General features: G+C 34.0%; 1 protein-coding gene and 1 non-coding gene across 3 annotated transcripts in view; both read right to left on the bottom strand.

Moving 5' to 3' along the window:
- Positions 1-22,737, bottom strand: part of NCAM2 (neural cell adhesion molecule 2) — a 456,616-nt gene that overhangs the window by 347,918 nt on the left and 85,961 nt on the right. The gene's annotated exons all lie outside the window — the stretch shown is intronic.
- LOC129402993 (small nucleolar RNA SNORD38) lies at positions 9,651-9,718 on the bottom strand. Its single transcript, XR_008628988.1, has one exon. It is a non-coding gene; the product is annotated as a small nucleolar RNA SNORD38 (small nucleolar RNA).

Genomic DNA, 22,737 nt, shown 5'->3' with positions numbered 1-22,737 from the left:
GATGAGAAATGATGATCTTGAGAAAAACTGTTCAGAATTAGACTCCATTGTATCTCTGCAAATATTGCCTGCTTTGTAAATCTAGCAGACTTATGAAACTCTGATTTACATTAATAATAATCAATATTATGTTTTATCTTTTAGCTATGATATGACCATGATAAAATGAGACAAATGAGTATTACCCTCATTAAAATTAATTTGAATAGAAAATACAAGTAGGATGACAACTATACTCCAATCTCTTCTCAACATAAATTAGTAAACTCAGAAAAGTGGTCTATTGTATACAATTTTATCATTCATTCTCAATAAACAACCTAACAACAACAACCAAAAAAATAAAGATCAGAGAAATGGAAGGAAAAATACAGATACGAATTCTGTCATTAGGAGTTACTGAAATTAATATTTATAGAGTAAAATGACTTTTGAAAAATGAACACATATTGATTAAATATGAAAGAAAATTTCTGTAATAATAAGAATGAAAAATATCATGAAACAATTGCAAAGAAACATGCTAAAGATATGAAGAGTAAAGATATACACTGTAAAATTCTCCATAGACTACAAATAAAACTTCAATTTCCTTTTTTTTTTTTTTTTTTTTGCTTTTGGGTCACACCCAGCTATGCACAGCAGTTACTCTTGGCTCTGCACTCAGGAATTACTCCTGGCAATGCTCAAGGGACCATATGGGATGCTGGGAATTGAACCTGAGTCGGCCGCGTGCAAGGCAAACACCCTACCCGATGTGCTATCACTCCAGCCCCTACTTCAATTTCCTTTAATCTTCATATTTTTCTTAAATATGTCAAGTACATGGGGCTGGAGCAATAGCACAGTGGGTAGGGCATTTACCTTGCACACGGCCAACCCGGGTTCGATTCCCATCATCCCATATGGTCCCCTGAGCACCGCCAGGAGTAATTCCTGAGTGCAGAGCCAGGAGTAACCCCTGAGTATTGCCGGGTGTGACCAAAAAGGAAAAAAAAAACATGTCAAGGACTTTTCCTCTTCATATGAGAACAACCTGGGATTTTCCCAGTCATGTTAATACAAGTTCCTTTTGATTGCCAGAGCTCTGCAAAGAGTTTTCATTCCTTGTAAATATTTCCTCCCCCTACCTGCCAACTATTCACACAATTTTTTTCCAGTCGTCTCTTAAAATTTTACCCTTAGGGACACACACATACACACATGTACACACATGCAGCTATTACTAATATACATTTTCCAACACCCATGTAATATTATTTTATTCTTCATTGAAATTTATACATATGCAATTTAAATATTGCTAACAGTCATGTCATAGTTTTCTTTCAAATAAATTTATGAGAATTCTGGGATTTAACTGTCATTATTCTTGACAATTACCATTATCATAAAGGTGTGACTATCAATAAAATATTCTTACTCTAATAAAATGAAGAAATTGATGATCATCCTTTTGATTGGAGTGATATCTGTGTCTTAGGGCCACACCTGGCAAGGTTAGGGAATTATTTCTGATGTTGCTCACAAATTAATCATGGTAGTACTCACAACACCATATGCAGTATTAGGGACTGAATAGCATGCAAGGCAAGTGCCTTAACTGCTGCACTAAATCTCTGGCTGTCATTCTCTATAGTAAAATTGATACATGGCAGGAAAAATCTTAGAACTAAAGAAGGCAGCTTACTAAAGCAATTATCAAAACAATGATGGATCTTTAACATAATCATTACTAAAACTGGGCAACCTATCAAACTGAGGTGATTGAGAAAAAGTGTAGCTTAGGAACCAATGAATGAGAATTTTCAAAAGATTTTGCAAACATTTAAATCAAATTTGAATCATTATTCTTGAACACATAAAATATTTAGAGAGATTAACTATAAACATTTTGACATTTAAATATTTTAGGAAAATAAAAATACTGATTTATAACGTTTAGAATACAAGACACATTTGGACATCTCCTATACAAGTTTAAGTGCAGTGTTACTTTGACAACTCCAAAAATTTTTTTCTTTTGTTCCTATACTGAGTAATAAAAGAACAAATTGAGTTCATGAGCCAATCTCCTAAGACACTAAGAAATGGGCACTTTTTCTCCTACACTGACAACTAAACAGGTTGATGATTAATTGATTTTACCTTATAATTTTTGTATAATTTTAACCATTTTACAGTATATTTATGATCACAGCAATAACAAAAAATTAACACTAAAGCAGTTTCTGCTTTATATGCAACTTAAGTCCATAAAACAATGTTACAGTTTCTTTAAAATCAAATACCTAACAGAATTGCACGAAATCTTTCATTAAAACACTAATTTCTTGTTATTGATGGGGACATGAAAAAGCTGTTTGGCTGCTATAACCACCAGAAATCTGAGCTTACAGTCAGCTAATTTAAGAAACACATTATGAAATTAGTACCCTGGGGCTGAAAACAAGCACTCAGAATTGAGATGTGACATTAATTAAAGTAAGAAAAGGACTATAATATTACCGTGAAGTAATCATTATTCTAAGGGGATGGCAAAAAAGTGAACTAGAATTGAGAGAAAATGCCCAAGTATCTTTAATTTGAATGAAATTCTAAGGAAGTATCATCATCTTCTAACTGAAAATTCATATTTGAACTTTGAAAAATAATTCACAATACTCAAGAAACACAAGAAATAGAGAAATTATAAACAAAACAAAAATGGAAATATAGAGGAAAAAACATTATAGTCAAGCTTTCATCACAGCTTATTAGTTCAAAAAAAGGACTGGATATAAATTAATGAATCATTATATACATTATTACGATCTTGTACATTACTAGTACTGTTATATAGAAACATTTTGAGACAACAATTATTTTAGGTTGGATGTTTGGGATTCTGTGGTGAATACAATTTGTCTATAACATACGAAATGGACTGGTCAAAAAGAGCATGTGCATATTGCATGAAATTAAAGCTAGAAATATTAAGCAGACGGAATTTGAGGAAGGAAAGACTAAGGACATAGAAGTAGAAAGAAATGATGAAGAGGAAATTAGAACACAGACCAAAGAAAGGAAAGATTAAGGCAGGGAAATAAAGCAAAAACCTTTGAGAGTTACCCTAATTAGCATGACTGTTGATTAGTTCAAATGTCCTAGAGAAACTGGATATGAAGGATTAAATTTTTCCTTTTTGAGTAATTTTTTTTAGTCTTTCATTTCTTACACTTTTCTTGTGGTCTCGATTAAGCTTCAGGATCAAGGACAGACCACCCATCTCAGGAAAGCAGGATGATCTTGGGCTTTCTTGCTTAATAGGGTATTAATTTTTCAGCAGAATTTGTGATGCAATCATAGGATTTTTTTTCTCCAACATATGATTTACTATCAGATATTTTTTCATCAGTACTTGAACAGGTATTTATAACTTTCTGTAAAGCCATTTATAGCTCTGTCAATATAATTTAAAAGGTCCAGGTAATGATATTCATGTTGGACTAAAGAGATAGTATAGTGGTTGGGACACTTGTTTTCCTGTGAGGACAGGTTCAATCCCTAGCACCTCGCTAACCTACAGATCCACCAGGAGCTTTGAGAAGAGAGCCAGTATGGCCTGAGCACCTACAGTTGTTGCTCAAACAGTGAGCAAAAATAACAATACTATTCAGCATATCACCTAATTTTTCATTGTCATTAAACAGAATAAATTGTTTTAGGTATGTGCTTAATAGCAAACCATGAACCATGGTCTTATTTAAACAGTGAAATGAGACACAGACTATATTCACAGAACTTAAAATTAAGTAAAGAAGACAGACGTACATTAGTCAAGGAATACATGTATAAATATGGAATGACAGACTGATGCATTCTTGAATCCTCAAGAAGTCTTCACAGACTGAATGAAACAATGAAAGAACAAAATAAGTACAAAGTAGGAGTGTTGCTGTATTTCTGCTTTTCATCAACGACTGCTGTCTTGCCATTTGAAATATTTCTTTGATAAATACTTTTATTCAAATACTTTTTGAATCAGTGAACAACAATTGATAAATACTTTTATTCAAGTACTTTTTGAATCAGTGACCAATCTTGAACATTCACTGTCAAACAAGCCAAACAGGTGCTGAAGACTGTGAACACATGGCCTTAAGGTAAATGTGTAGCCCAATAAAGATGTCATGTTAAGTATCAATTGGTAATTACTGATTGCCTCCCAATTGATATTTGAGTGACAAAAATCATAGATTGAAATGAAGAAGTTTGGAGTATCAGGAATGTTATTTAAGATTCCTTGAAGGTGGGTCCAAGAGAATTACTCAAGATTAAGTAAGGTTAGACTCAACAAACGAAGGCCATGTTTGACAAGCAGAGAGAAAATATGAATGGCTTCAATGATGAAAGGAATGAAAAGAGAAACAGTATATTGTCTGAAAAACATTGCCACCTTCAGCTCCATCTGGTGATGATCAGACAGATAGTAGACAGACAGACAAACAGACAGATAGATGATAGATAGACAGACAGATAGATAGATAGATAGATAGATAGATAGATAGATAGATAGATAGATAGATAAAATAAGATATTCAATAGCCCAAGGGACCAAAGAGAAAAAACAACTGGGTAAGAAACTTGCCTTGCACAGTGAACCCAGTTTCAATTCCCAACCTACATATGGTCCCTGATGAATTGTCTGGAGTGATCCTTGAACAAAGAACCAGGAGTAAGCCCTGAGCACACCCTCATGTGGCCCCATACACCTGTTGATCAAATGCTAGTCAATAAAGTTTTTTTTTGCCTAACATCAATAAAATAATATAATAAACTTACAAAGTACTTAAAATATTCCTTTATATAACAACACACAATAAAATGTGTTATAAAATAATTTTTTGCCTTTTCAATACTGCATTAGTTTGCAGAGTGATGGTTTTGCAAGATGATTCAAAGAAACCAAGGTAATTCAATCAAACAGGGTATTTGACTTTTTATTTTTGTTAATATGATGTCTGTCAGTAGCATGTGAAAAGTAATTGTTAGCTTCAAAAAATCTAAGCATGAAGGCTGGAACTTTTACATCCAAACTGGAAGCATTAACCTTTAGGAATAAACTAACCTAGGCAAAACGATCACAGAGAAATAGAACTTAAGTTAGAAAGATCAGCCTTACATATGAGATGTTTGTTACTTTAGAGAGTCTATTTTATGGAATCACAGAAAGAGCACAGCTGGCAGGGCGCTTGTTTTGTACATGCTCACCCCAGGTTCCATCTCTGGCAGCCCAGATGCATCACCATGAAGAATTCCTGAGTGCAGAGTCAGGAGTAACCACTGAGAACCTCAAGGTGTGGTACAAAAATTAAAAAGAAATTTCTCAGCCATTTAATTAATTTTCACTCATAGAAAATATTCTCAATACCTATATATACACAAATATACTATTTTAATAGTATGAAACTTCTAAGTAAATTTATCTGAAAAAGCAATGGAGAGCTGTTGGGAAAAGGATTTTGAATCATCAGTGTCCCCAAAATGAAGATGCTTATGAATGCTTAGCCCCAAATACACAAGTATATGTGACAGTCATCTCTGAAAAAAAATAATTAGAAACATTTATTTTTAATTATATTTTAATGAAATAGAATTGCCTTAACACATTATAGCATTTTTAATGTATATCATTAAAAGTCAATGTGTCCTTTTAAAAGACTCTGTTAGGAAATCACTTAAGTATAAGGACATTCCATGAACCTAGATGCTAGAAACTGAACTGAATTATTTGTGAGAACACTAGTATTAATTATTGACCTGGCTTTTAGAAATAGAATGTACCTAATGACATTTAAGAAGAGATGCAATAACAAATCGAATAGGGAGAGAATTTAACTTTAGAAAAATTACAGATTTTATTCTTATAAAACATTTATTTTTATTTTTAAGTATTTATTTTATTGGTTCTTATTAATTGTATTTATTTATAGTATGTATTTATATAAGTATATATTTATTGGTAAATAAGACTTTGTAGTGGAATAGACACAGAATAACAGATTTAAAACATGAAGTAGAAAAACTCTAATATTTTAAGTTAAGCAACCAATAATAGTAGATTATTCTCAGCAAACTCTTAAAACTAAAAGTGAATCTCAATACTTGGAATTCCATCCATCATTTTTACATTATTTTCTCTATGAAGCATAAAAATGTTGTTTTTAAATAAAAGAAAATAACAAATTAAAGAAAAAAATATTATTATTTTATGTTTTAAAAGGGAAAAAGTTGGGGCTGAAAAGATAATACAGGAGTTGAATGTGGTTCTTGCATTCTTCTTTCTCCGATTGAATCTCTGACACCAAATTGTGTTTCCCGGACCACCACCAGGGAGTGTTTCTAGGCACAGAGCAATAAATAGTTCCTGAGCACTGACAAGTGAGGCTCACCCATTCCCTACCAAAAAGAAAGAAGGGGGGCAGGAGGGCTGTTTATTTCATTAGTTACCACTGAATCGCTCATATTTTCTCTGCAAAGACACTGCTCCATTGGTAATGGTGACGAATTTTGGTAAATCATTTTTTAACTATGTTTGGCATGTCACTGAAGTCACCTAAGATATCTATTGCAAACCTCACTTGATTAAGAAAGAACACAGATGATACCTCTACCATTGTTAGTAACCTTTCCAATAACAGAGCACTAACACTGACCCTTGTGCACTAAGGGTTATATCCCATGAGATTCATTAGTACATGGTTATAATAGTATTTTCAAGCAATTTTAGAATAATCTTCATGTAAAATCCATTGTGCTTTATACATGGCCAATTTAAACACACTACCGAGAAAAAGGATACATTACACAACAGACTTCATTCTTGTTTAAAAATATTATCAGTAGAAAATGTTATTAGTGTTTTTTGTTGTTGTTATTTTTAAAAGTGCATATGACTGATGGTTCTCAAGGGAAACCTGCCACACACTTCAACCAAAATCTGAGTGATAATCAGGATCACGGGGAGTTACATATAATCAAAAAGACAAAGTGCAAATGTTCCTTTTCTTTTCTTTTCTTTTCCCCCAGATCTACTCTAAGGGCGCACAAAAGCTAGGCAACTGCTTTATTGCTCTTTAACTGAGAAAAAATCCTGCTGTTGATTTCATTTTTCCAATAAATACTACAGAATATAAATCAGGAGGTTTTTATTTGGGTTCATAAGTACTTACTAAGTATACGGTAAGACACAGAAATACAAATTTAAGGAGGGCAAAAAATAGGGTTTAAAAAATTCATGGTGGGTGGAACCAACACAGTAGAAGCATGTAGGGCATTTGTCTTGCATGTAGTCTACCCAGCGTAGATCCCTGGCACACTTACATGATCTCTGAGTGCCAGGAGTGATCTGTGAGTACAGAGCCAGGAATAAACCCCTAACACTACCAGTTGTGGCCCCTAAACAAACAAAAACTCCATGGAAAATTTAGCTAATGCAGTGAAAGATTATCACCCATTGGGAAGTCAGAGACTGAAAAGACTTTACTGGGCATTTATAACTCTGACAAATAACAATTAGCCTGGAGTTAAGACCAAAACATTGCAGTGAAATCCACTAGCAGGCATCTGAGAGGACATTATGGCTCTAATTTAACTTTCAAAATCCTAGAAGCAAAACTTGTGAAAAAATTCATAGAAAACAGTAACAATGTGCAATAGCTCTCACTAGTTCATATCAGCTTATGACACTGTGTCGCAGCCAGAGTTCCAGCCCAGAGCTGGACGTGCTTCCCTTGCACATGAGCAACTACGGTTCATTTCCTACATCTGAATAGTATCTCCTGAGAACTAGGGATTGTTGAATCCAAAGCCCAGGCAGGTGTGTTCCAAAATGAAACAAATCAATAAAATAAATGTTATACCATGATGTATTATTAGCAGCTTCCTTGAAGGGAAAGTTTCCACTAAATATCAGCTTGAATAACCTTACTTCACCATTCATTCTTCATGCAAATTGTTCCATGTTTGGCCAGAAAGTTTGTTTGATCTCCCAACTCAGATAATCTTAACTCTTCAAGATAATGACTATATTTGTTTGCAGCAGGACTACTCACATATAGAATTAATTATCTTTAAACATTATATTTACAAAGTGTTGACAAGGTATGGAGAAGTTTTGACAAATAGCATATGACGTATTTTACATTTACAACAGTATTTTACTGTTTCCTGAAGGATAATCTTAAATTGATGTCTTTCTCTTTACAACTAAATGACACTGTAGGAAAAAAAAATGACAACGCAAACCTACCTACAGTTTATTCTCACCTTGAAAACACCACATCAGTCTTAGATTCCAAAATTCTCCCACATTTATGCAAGCTCTTATCAAAGAGATGTTGTAAAAATGACCATGTGAATAAAAACAAGACAGGTTTTCCATGTTCAGACTCATGTCTAAAGGAGCAAAAAGATACACTCCATTTTCTGTTTTAATCCTATGAAGTCAATTTTGAAACATGAGTTTGAAGACTCCTTAGGACATGGTTTTGATATTACCTGTTATTGATTAGAGGGGGGAAAATGGGTCCTCAGAACTGATTCTATCTTAATGGCTGATGTCCTAGAACAATCTGCTCCGGGGCACTCCTTATGAGCGCGTTACTCTTTCAGCTTGACCATTTTCTTGTGGGTAATAAGACCTCATGTTGACAGACTGATAATATTTTCTCTTCCAACTTTTTGTAAATGGAGTTATCAGGACAGATACCATCTGGCAATCACTGTATCACAAAATAACTTCCAGAAAGCAGTGAATATAGCTCTGAAAGTATAAGAAGGAACTGAGACTTCAATTCACTTTGTGGTATATTTAAAGTATATCCAAGCTGCCTGTTATGGTTCAATTTCCTTTAAAATGGGAAATCAGAACCGTTGACAGAGTTGCAATAGGAGTAGTTAAGAAGGGCAAAATAATGTGAGGAATAGATCAATGCTGTATATGGAATAGTGTTTTTTTTCAAGTTGGCTCTCCATTCATCATAGATTAAAATATATAGCAAAAATCAAAGCTCATAATTCAAAGTCACACAAAAGGTAAGAAAAGCAAAATACACTTTAGGGATGAAAGAGGGTCGATATAGAAACAGGATAAAGCAGAAGTGACAAGATAAATTAAAATAATTGAATTATAATGAAATATTTAGCCTTAGTATGTAAAATATTTTTAGAAATCATCATTTGCTTTAGTTTCTAATAAGATAGACAGAAAATACAGCAGGTAAGTGTGTGTTTGTTTGCAGGAGACTGATCAAAATTCAATCCTGCACAGCTAAGGTCCCTTAACACAGCCAGGAGTGATCCCTGAGCAAAGAGCCTGGGATAGGACAGGAACAGAGCTGCTTTGGTTTTGGGTGTTGTGCCAAAACAAAATACCAAAAAAGAAAAAAAGAAAACAAAATGCAGTTCTATAAGACAAAATTACAGTAATATAACAAGTGATGTTAAAGCCAACAGAGTATTAACACTGACCCTTGGGCACTATCCTTAATCAAGATTGTAGGCATCCTTACAAATCAGAAATGAATATGTATTTCAGTAGGGATTCAGGAGTTAAAGTTCCATCAATGGTCAAATGTGCTCTAAATTGTTATTTTTTTCCCACTGGCTTCTCAGATATACTTTATCATAACTTCCAAGTCAACAGCAGAACTGGACAAAGTTTTCATCATTGATACAGTCCCCTCAACCCAGGGCCAAATTACTGTTTTTGAAATTTGATAAGTGAAATAAAATACTGAAAGAAATTAATTCATTTGAAAACCTGGCCTTACATGATAGATGTTCTGGCTTATATTCAGACAGTACAAAATATATTTTAATGAGTGCTTATAAAATATAAGGATTTTCTGAGTTAAATTTCTTCTTAAAATAGATATTTAAGGTCACTACTAACAATTAAGTTTTCAAAACATAAAACCATATACTAGATATAATATATACAAAGATATAGAGAAAAATATAAACATGATATTTAAGTAAATGAATTACACAGTCATCCATATATTGTACTTAGGGGAAATATATTTCCACTTGCAATGTGCAATTTAGTTATTCTAATTTCTACAAAATATAAGGAGACATTAAATGTGTGTTAAACTAATAATAAACTGTAGAATAAATATTAGGTTATATCTAAATGGTGAATTATGAAGAAGTTACTGAAGTAACAGTTTAAAAGCAGATATAGAGTAATGTTACTGTATACATATATTTTAAGTCTTAGCGATGACATCAGTTTGATGCAATATCAAGTCACATGATTTCCTCTGGGATATACTGAAGAGATAAGAACCAAAGTAAGTAAACTTGATTAGAGGTTGTTCTGTTCAATGTTATCTCTAAAATATCTTTATTTCTCATTATCTTCATATGCTCTTTCGGAAATATGACCCTAATTTAAATAACTACATTCAGTAAGTACGTAATACAAGGGTTTTTATAAAATTACTTTAACATTAATTAATGAATCAAGTTTACTAAAAAAAAAAATAAAGAATAGTGTACTAGTGCTGGAGAGATGGTACAACAGATAGGCCTTTGTTTCACTGAGCACAAGGGGGTTTCATCCTAGGCACAGGATTTGGTCCCCTAAGCCTGAGCAGCTGTGACCCAGAGGACATAGCCATGAGTAGGCCCTGAGCACCTCTAGATGTAACCCTCAAAACAAAAACAAACTAAAACTAAAATAAATGTCTACTAAGAGAACCAGTATGTGAGAGAAAAATGCAGGTCACACTCATCCAAAAAGCCATGAAAGATTGATTTCAGAATGAATATCTGTCCACACTAAATATGGCTTTTAAAGAGATAGTTATTATATATTCTGGAATTACATTCTTGCCCACCTACTTGCCTTGTTCCACCACTTTTATAATGCTAGGAACAATTTTCATCTCTGTAAGGCCACACTGATTTATTTATCCTCAGAAAACTACTCATCACAGCCATCATCACTTTGGATAAAAACAACAACCACCAAAATATGCAAAGCACAAAGAAGACTAGCAACCATCAAAACACAAACAGTCATATCTGCTATGACTTACATTTGCACATCTGCAATAAACCCATGTGTTATTAATAACACACATGTATGAAAAGTAAAATTGGTCTCACTGTCTTCAGATTTAATCTCTGATCACTCTATAAAAGGAGAAGCTATACAATGCACTGGTTGAACTCCACAAAAAGAAAACTGCCAACCCGATCAAAAAAATGGGGTGATGAAATGAACAGAAACTTTCCCAAAGAAGAAATCCAAATGGCTGAGAGGCACATGAGAAAATGTTCAACATTACTAATCATCAGGGAGATGCAGATCAAAACAACAATGAGATATCATCTCATACCACAGAGACTGGCCCACATTCCAAAAAACAAAAGCAACCGGTGTTGGCGTGGATGTGGGGAGAAAGGGACCCTCCTTCACTGCTGGTGGGAATGCCAACTGGTTCAGCCCTTTTGGAAAACAATATGGACGATTCTCAAAAAGTTAGAAATTGAGCTCCCATTTAACCCAGCAATACCACTTCTGGGGGGGTCCTTTGAGCAGGTATGAACTTTGTGACGCGAAAAAAAAAATGTGTGCTTTGAACTTGAAACCGGGACACCTGCGCTGGGTCAGGCCGGGGCCAGAGCTCAGGCTCCGGCCAAGATTCGACCCGGGTGGCCATTCCTCTGCACAGCCGGGGGAATGCCGAACGAGCAGGAACCAGAGGCAGCTATAAGACTTGGGGTTCCAGAGAGTGCTTGCAACCATGTATGCGGACTGTGAACTAAGCTTTTGCCCCACGCCGGCTAATGGAGGAAATATCCTTCTCCCTTGGTCTCTCCTCCCTCCCGGGGGAGAAGGTGTGGTGTCGGACATTTTATGGGTCCTTTGAGCAGATATGAACTTTGTGGCTCAAAAAAAATGAATGTGTGCTTTGAACTTGAAACCGGGACACCTGGACAGGCTCGGGACGGGGCCGGAGCTCGGGCTCTGGCCGAGATTCAACCCGGGTGGCCATGCCTCTGCACAGCCTCGGGAATGCTGAACGAGCAGGAACCAGAGGCAGCTATAAGACTTGGGGTTCCAGAGAGTGTTTGCAACCATGTATCCAGACTGTGAACTAAGCTTTTGCTCCATGCTGCTCCAGGAAGGGAAATGATTCAATTTCCAACTTTAATCTCCCTGGATTTAATTACTAAAATACAGAAATTGTAAACCGGGACTTTTTATCTCTTCATTCTCATCAGTGGAAAACTCAATATCAAATATTTCCTTGGCAATAGGGCTGTATTCTTGGGGGATAAATTCCAACAAAAATAGTGAGTCTGTGTTGAAACTCCAACAACAATAGTGAGCTTTGTGTTGAAATATGGAATGTAATCAAGGTAAAGAGAAGAGGGAAATTTATCAGTTACCCGGGCGGGGGTGAGGGGTGGGGGTGGGAGGCATACTGGGGTTTTTGGTGGTGGAATATGGGCACTGGTGAAGGGACGGGTGTTTGAACATTGTGTAACTGAGACATAAGCCTGAGAACTTTGTAAATTTTCACATGGTGATTCAATAAAATATAAATAAATAAAATAATTAATTAATTAAATAAAAACAAAAAAAAATACCACTTCTGGGAATATATCCTGGAGAGGCAAAAAGGTATAGTAGAGATGACATCTGCATTTCTATGTTCATTTTCGCACTGTTTACAATAGCCAGAATCTGGAAAAAAACAGAGTGCCCAAAAACAGATGACTGGTTAAAGAAACTGTGGTATATCTACACAATGGAATACTACGTAGCTGTCAGAAAACATGAAGTCATGAAATTTGCATATAAGTGGATCAACATGGAAAGTATCATGCTGAGTGAAATGAGCCAGAAAGAAAGAGACAGACATAGAAATATCGCACTCATATGTGGAATATAAAGTAGCTGAGAGGTACAAGCTTACAATGATGCAATTTCTGGCAGATATTCCTCTGGACTTAGTAAAGTACTAAAATACAGAAATCCAAACTCGTGTGGCTGCTATTGTGGCCTCTCGACCTCATATCTCTTCATTCTCAGCAATGGAAGACAAATTGTCAAATGCTTTCTTTTCAGCAGGTCGACTTTAGGGGGGAGATACTCCAAATCAATAATAGTGAGTTTTTTGTTGAAATATTGAATGTAATCCCAAGTAAAGTGAAAAAAAACTGAAATTTACCAGATGCACATGCGGGGTGGGGGGCTGGGGAGGTGGGGTGAGGGAGGGAGGTATACTGTGATTCTTGGTGGTGGAATATGTGCACTGGTGAAGGGATGGGTGTTTGAGCATTGTATAACTGAGACTTAAACCTGAAAGCTTTGTGACTTTCCACATGGTGATTCAATAAAAGAATAAATTTTTAAAAAATAAAAAAGGAGAAGCTATAAAATAGTATTTCAATAAATAATACATTCTGATTATAATCACCTATGTTTTGCAGAAGCTAAATTCAATGTGAGATAATTTTGAAGAAATTGTTTCTATCAAACTAAGTAGATTTTCAAAACTAGATTCAGAGCAAACATTTTATTTTAGTAACCTGTTTGAAGCATTGGAAGAGGTCCATAATTTACTTTAAAACTGCAGAATTTGATATCTTTAATAAATCCACAGTGAACATGTGTATTTTTGTTATTATTTTTACTTTATTTTCTCTCTTGAAACATCATTCCTAATTTACATTATTCTTATTACTCTTATAGTACTTTAATATAATCTAACAAATGAAAAAAAGAGATTCACAAAGAAATAAAATTTTAATAGAAATTTTTATTTTGGCCCCAAAAGTATCAATGTAGAGAAAATATGTGAACAGAGAAAATGATTAAGAAATCAGTTGTTTTCTGGTGATTTGTTACAATAAAAATTACATGATGTTGGAGCCTCAACGATACTATAACAGGCATGATGCTCGGTTTGACCCCAAATATACTATGTGGTCCACCAAGGATCAGTGATCCCTCAGTGCAGACAAGAATACTGCCAGGTGTGGACACAAAACAAAAAAAAAAATAACATGATAAAAGAATTCAAAATATTTTCTTCAGTTGCATTTTCTACTTTTCACTTCTTTGTGAAGTTTTGTATAGCTATAATGTCTTAGAATATTGCAAAGACATGAACTATGCATGCACCCAAGACATGAACTATGAATTAAATATAAGACAAGCAATGCTTCATCAAAATTAATCTTCTATTTTGCCAAAGACACTATGAAGAGAAAAATCGTTGCAGAAGACACATCAGATAAAGAACTGATCCAAACTTTAGAACTCTTCAGAACTTTAAAACTCATATGTGAGAAAAAAAAAACAAACAACAACAAAAACTGGCTAGGTAACTGATACATATATGCCACCAAAGACATACAAATGGAAAATAAATATATGGAATGATGTCTAAGATCATATTTAATAGGGAAAATGCAAGTTAATAAGAATATATATAGGAAATGTTAAGATGCAAAATTTGACAATACCAAGTGTTGAAAGAAATAGCAATGGAAATTATAATTCACCGCTAGAGGCAAAGCAAAATTGTTGTTACTTAGAAAGACATTTTGGCAGTTTCTTAAAAGAACTAATCATTCTTAATTAAACTTGATATCTATCCAAAGGATTTGAAAATATATGTCTACACAAAACCCTGCAGCAGATGTTTATGTCAGCATTATTTATAATTATCTAAAATTGCCAAAACTTGGATGCAACCAAGACGTTCTTCAGTGAATGGATATATAACAGACAAAGTCTATCCAGATGGTTGAAATAGAATGAGCTTTTATGATATGGAATTTCATAGAAGAAATTTAAATGCAAGTTACTGAAAGAAATGAGTAAAATTATAAAAAAATATGAACTATATAATTTCAACTACTATGTCTTACAGGGTCAATTCACTTCTATTTGTTATCAAAATAATAGTATGTGTATATCTCAAAATTTCAAGTCACTTCACTTTGTTCACTAATATAATGCAAACTTTCTATTTTCTTTGAAATAGTAATCACAGCACTTCATTTCTAATCTCTGTTCACCAGCCTACTAATAATATATTGCATATAGATTGTATCCCAAGAGCTGAAGAGATAGTACAGTAGATAAAGGCACCTGCACACGACAGATACAATTTGATTCTCAGCACCCAATATGGTCTTCCGAGTGTGGTAGTAGTGATCCCTGATCTCAAAGCCAGAAAGAAGCCCTCAGCACCACTGAATGTTACCTCCCTGTCAAAATAATAATGATAATAATAATAATAACAATGATAACAATAAGAAAAGTATCACCAGATATGGACACCTAATAGAAACAAAGAAATTATTGTTTCATTCTATATTTGAGGCTCAAGAAAGTGGGACGGAATTCTCCTTCCGAGGGCCTCTCATGTGAGACCTCCTACCCCTTTCCCCTTGTTTCTTGTCCCCTGAATAAAATATTCTGAAGTCAAATTGTCACAGAAGAAAGTGGGAAAAGCTTAGTGAAGCAGTTCTGTTTTCAGGATCATTAGTAAAGTCGCAGCCAAATTGTTAGCTAGGGCCACAAACCAGGTGACGTATTTGGAGCTGGAAGAAACTTTGAAATTGTTCCCAGGGTCGCTGGCAGCAGTCTAATTCTTCTCCCTGAGTTTTGTATTGGGTTGTTCACAAAATCACTTTCCCCGGCAAAGAATCCAATGGAGAAAAAAAAAATCAAACATTAAAAACAACAACAAAAAAACCAGCAACCCCAAAGGAAATCCGATAGTGTTTATAAAACATAATATGATCAGTAGCATACAATCCTGTCATCTTCTATTATTTTTATAAATTGTTTTCCAATACTTGCAGAATCAGATGACAGGAAAGGGATCATGAAGATCACTAAGTGGCTCTGTTACAAATATTTCTAACTACACACTGCCTTATGGACTTTCTATTAGCTATTTTTTAGCTAATAATTTTTTTCTAGATCATAATGTAGTTGACTTTACAGTATTATTAAGTTTTCAATTTAAGTACATCCTCCTTTAAAAACATACACCCTTGAGGTCAGAGCAATAGTACAGGGGGTAAGGCTTTGGCCTTGCATTCCAGTTAATTTGAGTTTGTCCCCAGGCACCCAGGTGTGTCCTCAAAACCAAGTAAATAAGTGAATATAAATCCCCACCAAAAACACTCCTTAATTTTATGTCATTTTATGCCACTTAAATTTGTTATTCTCACCTTATGATAAAAAGTGAATGGCATAAACATTGCTATGCAATATAAGTAAAATTTTTTCATCATCTTAATTTTCCATTTTATTTATCTTTGCTTTGACAAAAAAATATGCCATATATATCAGAATCTGACTACTGTTTGTGAAAAATAACTTTCAATAGAAATAGGAGATAGGTGGTAATCTTTTCTGAAAACTTAATATAGTAGTTTACCATGGTAGCTAAATATTCTTAAAAAATCCCAAAAATAATATCCTCAGATATAACTTTTTATTTAGACTATGGGATATCAAAAATAACACCTTCTTCCTTGTCCTGCACAACTGTGTCAAGACTGAATCAATTTGTTAGATTTATACAATCATGTTCATTTCCTGGACTATTATTTTTTTGTGTGATTAGGAAAATAGTTCTATGATTCCATTGTTCATTCTTATACCTAGATGTTTTTCTGTTATCAAAACCCACTGGCAATGGAGGAGTCTATAAGAGACAAAAAATAAAATGATTAACTTTAGGCTGTGTTCACCTAATTACACAAACAATATTTCCATCAAAGCAGAATGTACAATATTTTTTATAGCGGCACAAAGATGTAAAACAAATGCATATTTCAAAAAGCAATAGTCCAGGTACTAAACTTAACTTGCCAAAGACAACATAACTGAGCATTCTAGACACTTACATAGTAGCAAACTATTACATTTTCCTCTATTTCTAGCAACTTAAACATGATTTATCTCAACTCAAATTTTATAAGAAAAATGGGCTATTTTATGTACTTTATATTTATAATTTGGAGTACTTATTCCTCTGGGATATATGTGATTTTCAACTATTTGTCATTGAACTGCTTCTTTAATTCTCCTGTTTGTGCCTACTGGATTTGTATTTTTTTAGTGTTTGATGACCATTCCCTTCAAATAATCAGCCTTTTGTTTCCTGAGTTTAATTGCACTTCCACACAGATCAAGGAAGAGAAATCATCCAAACCTAAATTTTCTTCATTTTCCTTCTTTCAACAAATGTCTAACTACAAATCCTGTATAAGTATTTCTTAGGCAAAATTCACAAGTGAAATGCGAAAGCAGGGAATGCCTGGTGGTAGATTTACCCCCAATAAAAGCTGTTTTGTAAAACTTGGACTTTCTACAGCTGCTGAAATTTTGAGTTTCCTAGGAGACTGTAAGCTAGCGTCACTTTCTTAAAAACGATGAAAGCTCCCTTTAGTCTGGGTCTATGCCTTGTTGATTCACAAGAATGAGTCCTTTGATAGAAAGACTAGACAAGAATGCATGCATTACATGATGGAGCTTAAAGATGCTTATGACAAATTTTATAGAGACTGGCAGCAACAGAACAGTATGATATTGGAATACAATCCACAATCATATATAATTTTTTTTAAATTTTTTACTTAATAAATATCTCCCTGGGAAACAGGGAAATAGGATAGAAATACTGATGTTCTCTATCGTTTTCTCTCTCCATTTCTCTCTCTTTCTTACATACACACACATACACACGCATACTATTTTCCTTCCTTCTCTCTCCCTCTCTCTCTCTTTCTTTCTCCCCTTAACACTGAAAATACATCTCAAATTTATCTTTGAAGTACAAGAATAATATGTGTAGTTTCTATAACTCAGCATCATTAGGAAATCACATAGAGCTATCTTAAGTATTGCCATCCTATTTTTCCTTCCAAAATTATTTGAGGGCTTCACATACTTGGCTCTTGATAAATGTTCCTGGATTTAACTCTAACTTTAATCATTTTGGTTCATATCCACAAGCTATTGCATAGTTGCCAAAAGTATGATTCAATGTCAAATTCAATCTCCTAAAATATACAGCTATATGTAAAGCCTCAGCACTCAAACAAAACCACACAGTTCGAAACCATCATTTAAGTACATATTGTGAGAAACTAAGCATTCAAATTCGATTATATTAAATTTCATATTGTCATATACTTTATACTGAAACTACAGTAAACAGTGTTTCTAATATGTCTAATTATTAAATCATTAGATTTGAAGAGATACATATTTTACAATTTCAAAATTTAAAATATGAAAATAATTAAAGATATACATAGTGTGATATTCTCGTAGCTTAGACTATGTTTTGGCTACCCATATCCCTGAAGTGTCATATTTATCACAAGAGTTTCGCTCTTGCTTCATCCCCAGTGAGGGTCAGCAGGGGGCTCCCTCATCATATTTACACAGAGACTGAAGATGACAGAGTGCTCCTGACTGAGTGCTTTCATAACCACCAAGGCAGTGCTAAAACAGAGATACCTGCCACACTGCACACTTCACTGACACAGCCTGTCCCACGCCAGCTGTATTTTCAGACAAAAGCAGACGAAATAGTAGCACTTACCCAAGAAGGTGAGAATGGGAAACGTTTGGTAAACACCACTAACTTGAGTCAGAGCTAGTTTCAGGGAGAGCTGCCAAAGGTCACAAATAAAAGGAAAGCCACAAAACATGTATGTTTAAGTATGTGACTTCTTGCGGGTATTCAAACATCCGTGCAAGATTCTAAACTTGTATGTTCTGCCATTTTTTCTCTTTTAGTTAACTAAAAAATCAGACATCAGTATGTCTTATTTTATAAAAGATTATATTAAAACATCTCTGTATTAATTAATGAGTCTTGAATAACTTTTTTTCTTACTGGTGCAATAATGAAGCCAAAAATAAATATAGGTGACATACATAATAGTAGTTGTTACTTATTTATTTATATTTTCTTTGGGGGCCGCATCGGGTTGTACTCAGCGATTACTCTAAGCTCTAAGCTCGGAAGGAGATCACTATTGGAGCTTGTAAGACCATATGGGGAGCTAGGGATTGAATCCAATTTATCCAAATACAAGGCAAGAGCCTGACCCACTGAATGAAGCATGAGACAATGCATTCATATTGTGTTCTTACCAACATGCTATTTTAGTTTACCACAGCTGTACTATGGGGCATGTTAAGGACATGATTATTGAATCAATGCCACAGATCAAGTTCAGTTGACTCTTAGGGACTAGCAAAGTGGATACTAGGGAGGTATATGGCAGTTACAATAAAAATGATAAAGTGACCAAAAGGTACCCAAGGTAAGTGTACCCCCCAGGAGACAGTCATCGATGGAACGAGCCTCTGCTGAGGCTTGAGAACAAGGCAGAGCTACTGTGGCAAGCACAAGTCACAGGCACTAACCAAGGAAGACAGAGAAGCCAATCTATGAAGAAGGAGAGGCCAAGTAGATCAAAAGTCCGTCACTGTCATCAAATTGCTCATCGATTTGCTCGTGCAGGCACAAGTAACCTCTCCGTTGTGAGACTTGTTGTTACTGTTTTTGGCATATCGAATATGCCATGGGGAGCTTGCCAGGCTCTGCCCTGCGGGTGAGATACACTCGGCAGCTTGCCGGGCTCTCTGAGAGGGGTGGAGGTATTGAACCTGGGTCGGCCACATGACAAACGCGCTACCAGGAGGGCTATCGCTCCAGCCCCAAAAGTCCATATTTGGCAAAAATAGTCTCAGGTATGAGATATGAAAAAATAGATTTTCTATTACTAAATGTACTCACTTTGTCAAGCTTCTATTCTGCTTTATGACAGCAAATGTAGTAAAGATAAACTCCTTTTAATTCAGTCACTTCCGGGATACCAGCATTCAACTTAGAAGGGTCTCAAGGTTGTCGATTGCAGAGCACCATGGGTTGGGGGTGAATGCCTCATTCTTTTTTAATTTGCCATTCAATGTTGGTTATCCAAATGTTGGTTGTCCTAAACTTAACCTTGCTTTGCCTTTTGAATTAAACATCTGTGTTTCATTCTTCTAGTAATATGTCTGTGATTTTATTATAACATAATTTAATTAATAGGATTTAATATATCTCTAATCCATAAATTTTCCAATTTCTGATCTTTTTAATATCATACCAATATATTAATGCCAAAATTTTATTGTGAATTTGTTTGATAAAATGCAAGGCAAATCTAAGTACAATATTACAATGTTTAAAACTTGCCTTGCCATCAATTGTAATTCCTAGTTATTAATTGACGTCTTCCTGAGATTTACAATGATGCCTCCCATTCGGATAAATATTACTACTGAAGATTTCATTCCTTTTACTCAAATAATTCAAACTAGGAATCATAATATGGTTTTTGAAGTACTGAAATATACCATACTTCCAATAGTTGTTCCAACATGTCGTTATTAATAATTTAGTATTTAAGAACAAAGCTAAGATAAAACACTTCTGTTTTATCTAGTTACAATATATAGTTAATGCAAGGGAAACACCTTATCTATTTTATTATTAATTAGTACTATTATTTCATTAAATGGATACTTAAATTAGTGAATGTACCATTAAAAGTACAACTGAAGATGACTCAGAAGTGACAAAGTTTGACATCTGCTGTGGAATTAGTCTCATGGAAATGTATTTAGGGAGCATGGTAAATGCACACCTGGTAAAGCATAATTGATTAATTGTACCTGACATGAATTTAGGCAGAAAAGGTCATGCTTAACAAACCAATTATAATACTTCGAAGCTATTACTGACACAATACATCCAAATTCAATTAAAGCATGACTATACCTTAAGAAAACTTAAGAATATATTTATTACTTGATACTAAAAATGAATTGCATAACCATGTCATGGCGAATAATATAAATTAAGAAAAGATAACATCTTTATAAAGAAAACAATAACATGAAGATGAGAAACTTAGAATTTCAAAATATAATAACAAATGATATCTCTGATAAAACCTTCCTCTTTCAGCATGGCAAATAAGATTAACTCTAAATTATATACTATCACATCATATATCACTCTAATACATGAGCCTTGATATTGGGGAAAATGAAAGAATAATGAAAAACAGATGCTACATAATTGGAAGATTATTTCAAGGAACAACTATTCTGGTCTACAATTAATCCAATTACAGAACTATTGCTCTTACAATGAAACACACAAAGAAAACCTTAACATATAGCCCATCATTTTGTTGAAGAAATACAGACTCAGATTAAAAGTATCTTTTCCTTAAGATATTTAAACATAAAGTACAAGAAATTAAAATCATCTGTTAAAACAGATGTTTAGTTAGGATATTATGGTTAGAAATGATTTGAAACTAAATTTTTTTGAAAAATATATATAAAAGTTTAATTCATATATTGAGCATAAATCAAAATTATGTTTTCTACACTTAACAAATAAAATGATTCAGTCATTTCTTATTTACAAAAGAGGTTTACTTGGATTCATGAAAGAAAAGTTGTACTTTGATTGAATGCGATAATAATTTAAACATGCAGTACACATACATAACTTATATGGTATTCATTTAGAGAAGAGAGTAAAAACATATATTGTGTGTGTGTTTTTAGACTTTGATGATGAAATTGGTCTGTGCTTTGGCACTTTGTCAAAAGTCCTATGTGTATTCTTAGAAAAACAAGTCTTTATTCGGCTGATGTAAAGAAAGTGTAATCTGATCCAACTAAAGAGCAATATGTCTAGAAAATAAATACTACTGATGGTTAAAAAAAACACACAAAAAATCTAATTAATTTGAGAATTAATATTTCTATATGTTGATTAACTTTATAATGACTAAGACTATTTATACCAAAATGCAGGCAGTTACTTAGTTCTTAATACTCATTTGTTTATTTACTTTCATTTCAAAATGATAATTTGGAATCTGTTACTTTCTCCATTTAGTGGATAGGAAACAAATTGTATCACATAATGCCATATACTTTTGTAACTACATGGAAATAACAAAAACGCATGGGTAAAATGATTACTACTAATTGATTTTATTTAAACCAATATGTTGAAATGTTATTTTAATTTGTTGAATATAAAATCCCTGGTATTTTCCCACTCTTGTTCAAAGTAGCTCAACTAGATCCATTACTAATGATCAATAACTGTCTGTTAGCTATATTTGACTGGAGAGCACTGACAAATGTCTGTTTTTGATTTTCAACATCCTGTCTCTCAAGGAGTCTCATCAAAGTGAGTACAGTATGTACTTACTTTCTCTTTAAAAGTCTAGAACCATCTACGTTTGTAGCTTCTGATCCCGGCCAATCAACTTGTAAATAAACAGAGAGGTAAGATTCCTATATGGGCAAGAATAAAGTACTGGGGTTAGAGCTATAGAACAACGGGCAGTGCAGTAGAGTGCTTGCTTTGCGTTTGGCCCACTCTGGTGTGATCCCGACACTTTGTCTGGTTCCCTGAGCCCTGACAAAAAGTAATTCAGTTAGCACAAGGCCAGGGATAAATCCTGAGAATTGTCAGATAAGACCTTCTAACAAACAAAAATGATTGTTACAAACTCACTGTGATCATTTTAATTCAACTCATGAAATTTGATTTTAATTTGTGATTGTCAATTCAAAATAAAATTATTAGGCCTGGAAATCAA

This window comes from Sorex araneus, chromosome 2, assembly GCF_027595985.1.
Source record: "Sorex araneus isolate mSorAra2 chromosome 2, mSorAra2.pri, whole genome shotgun sequence".
Classification (NCBI taxonomy): domain Eukaryota; kingdom Metazoa; phylum Chordata; class Mammalia; order Eulipotyphla; family Soricidae; genus Sorex; species Sorex araneus.
This window is presented reverse-complemented; position numbering and strand designations above follow the sequence as displayed.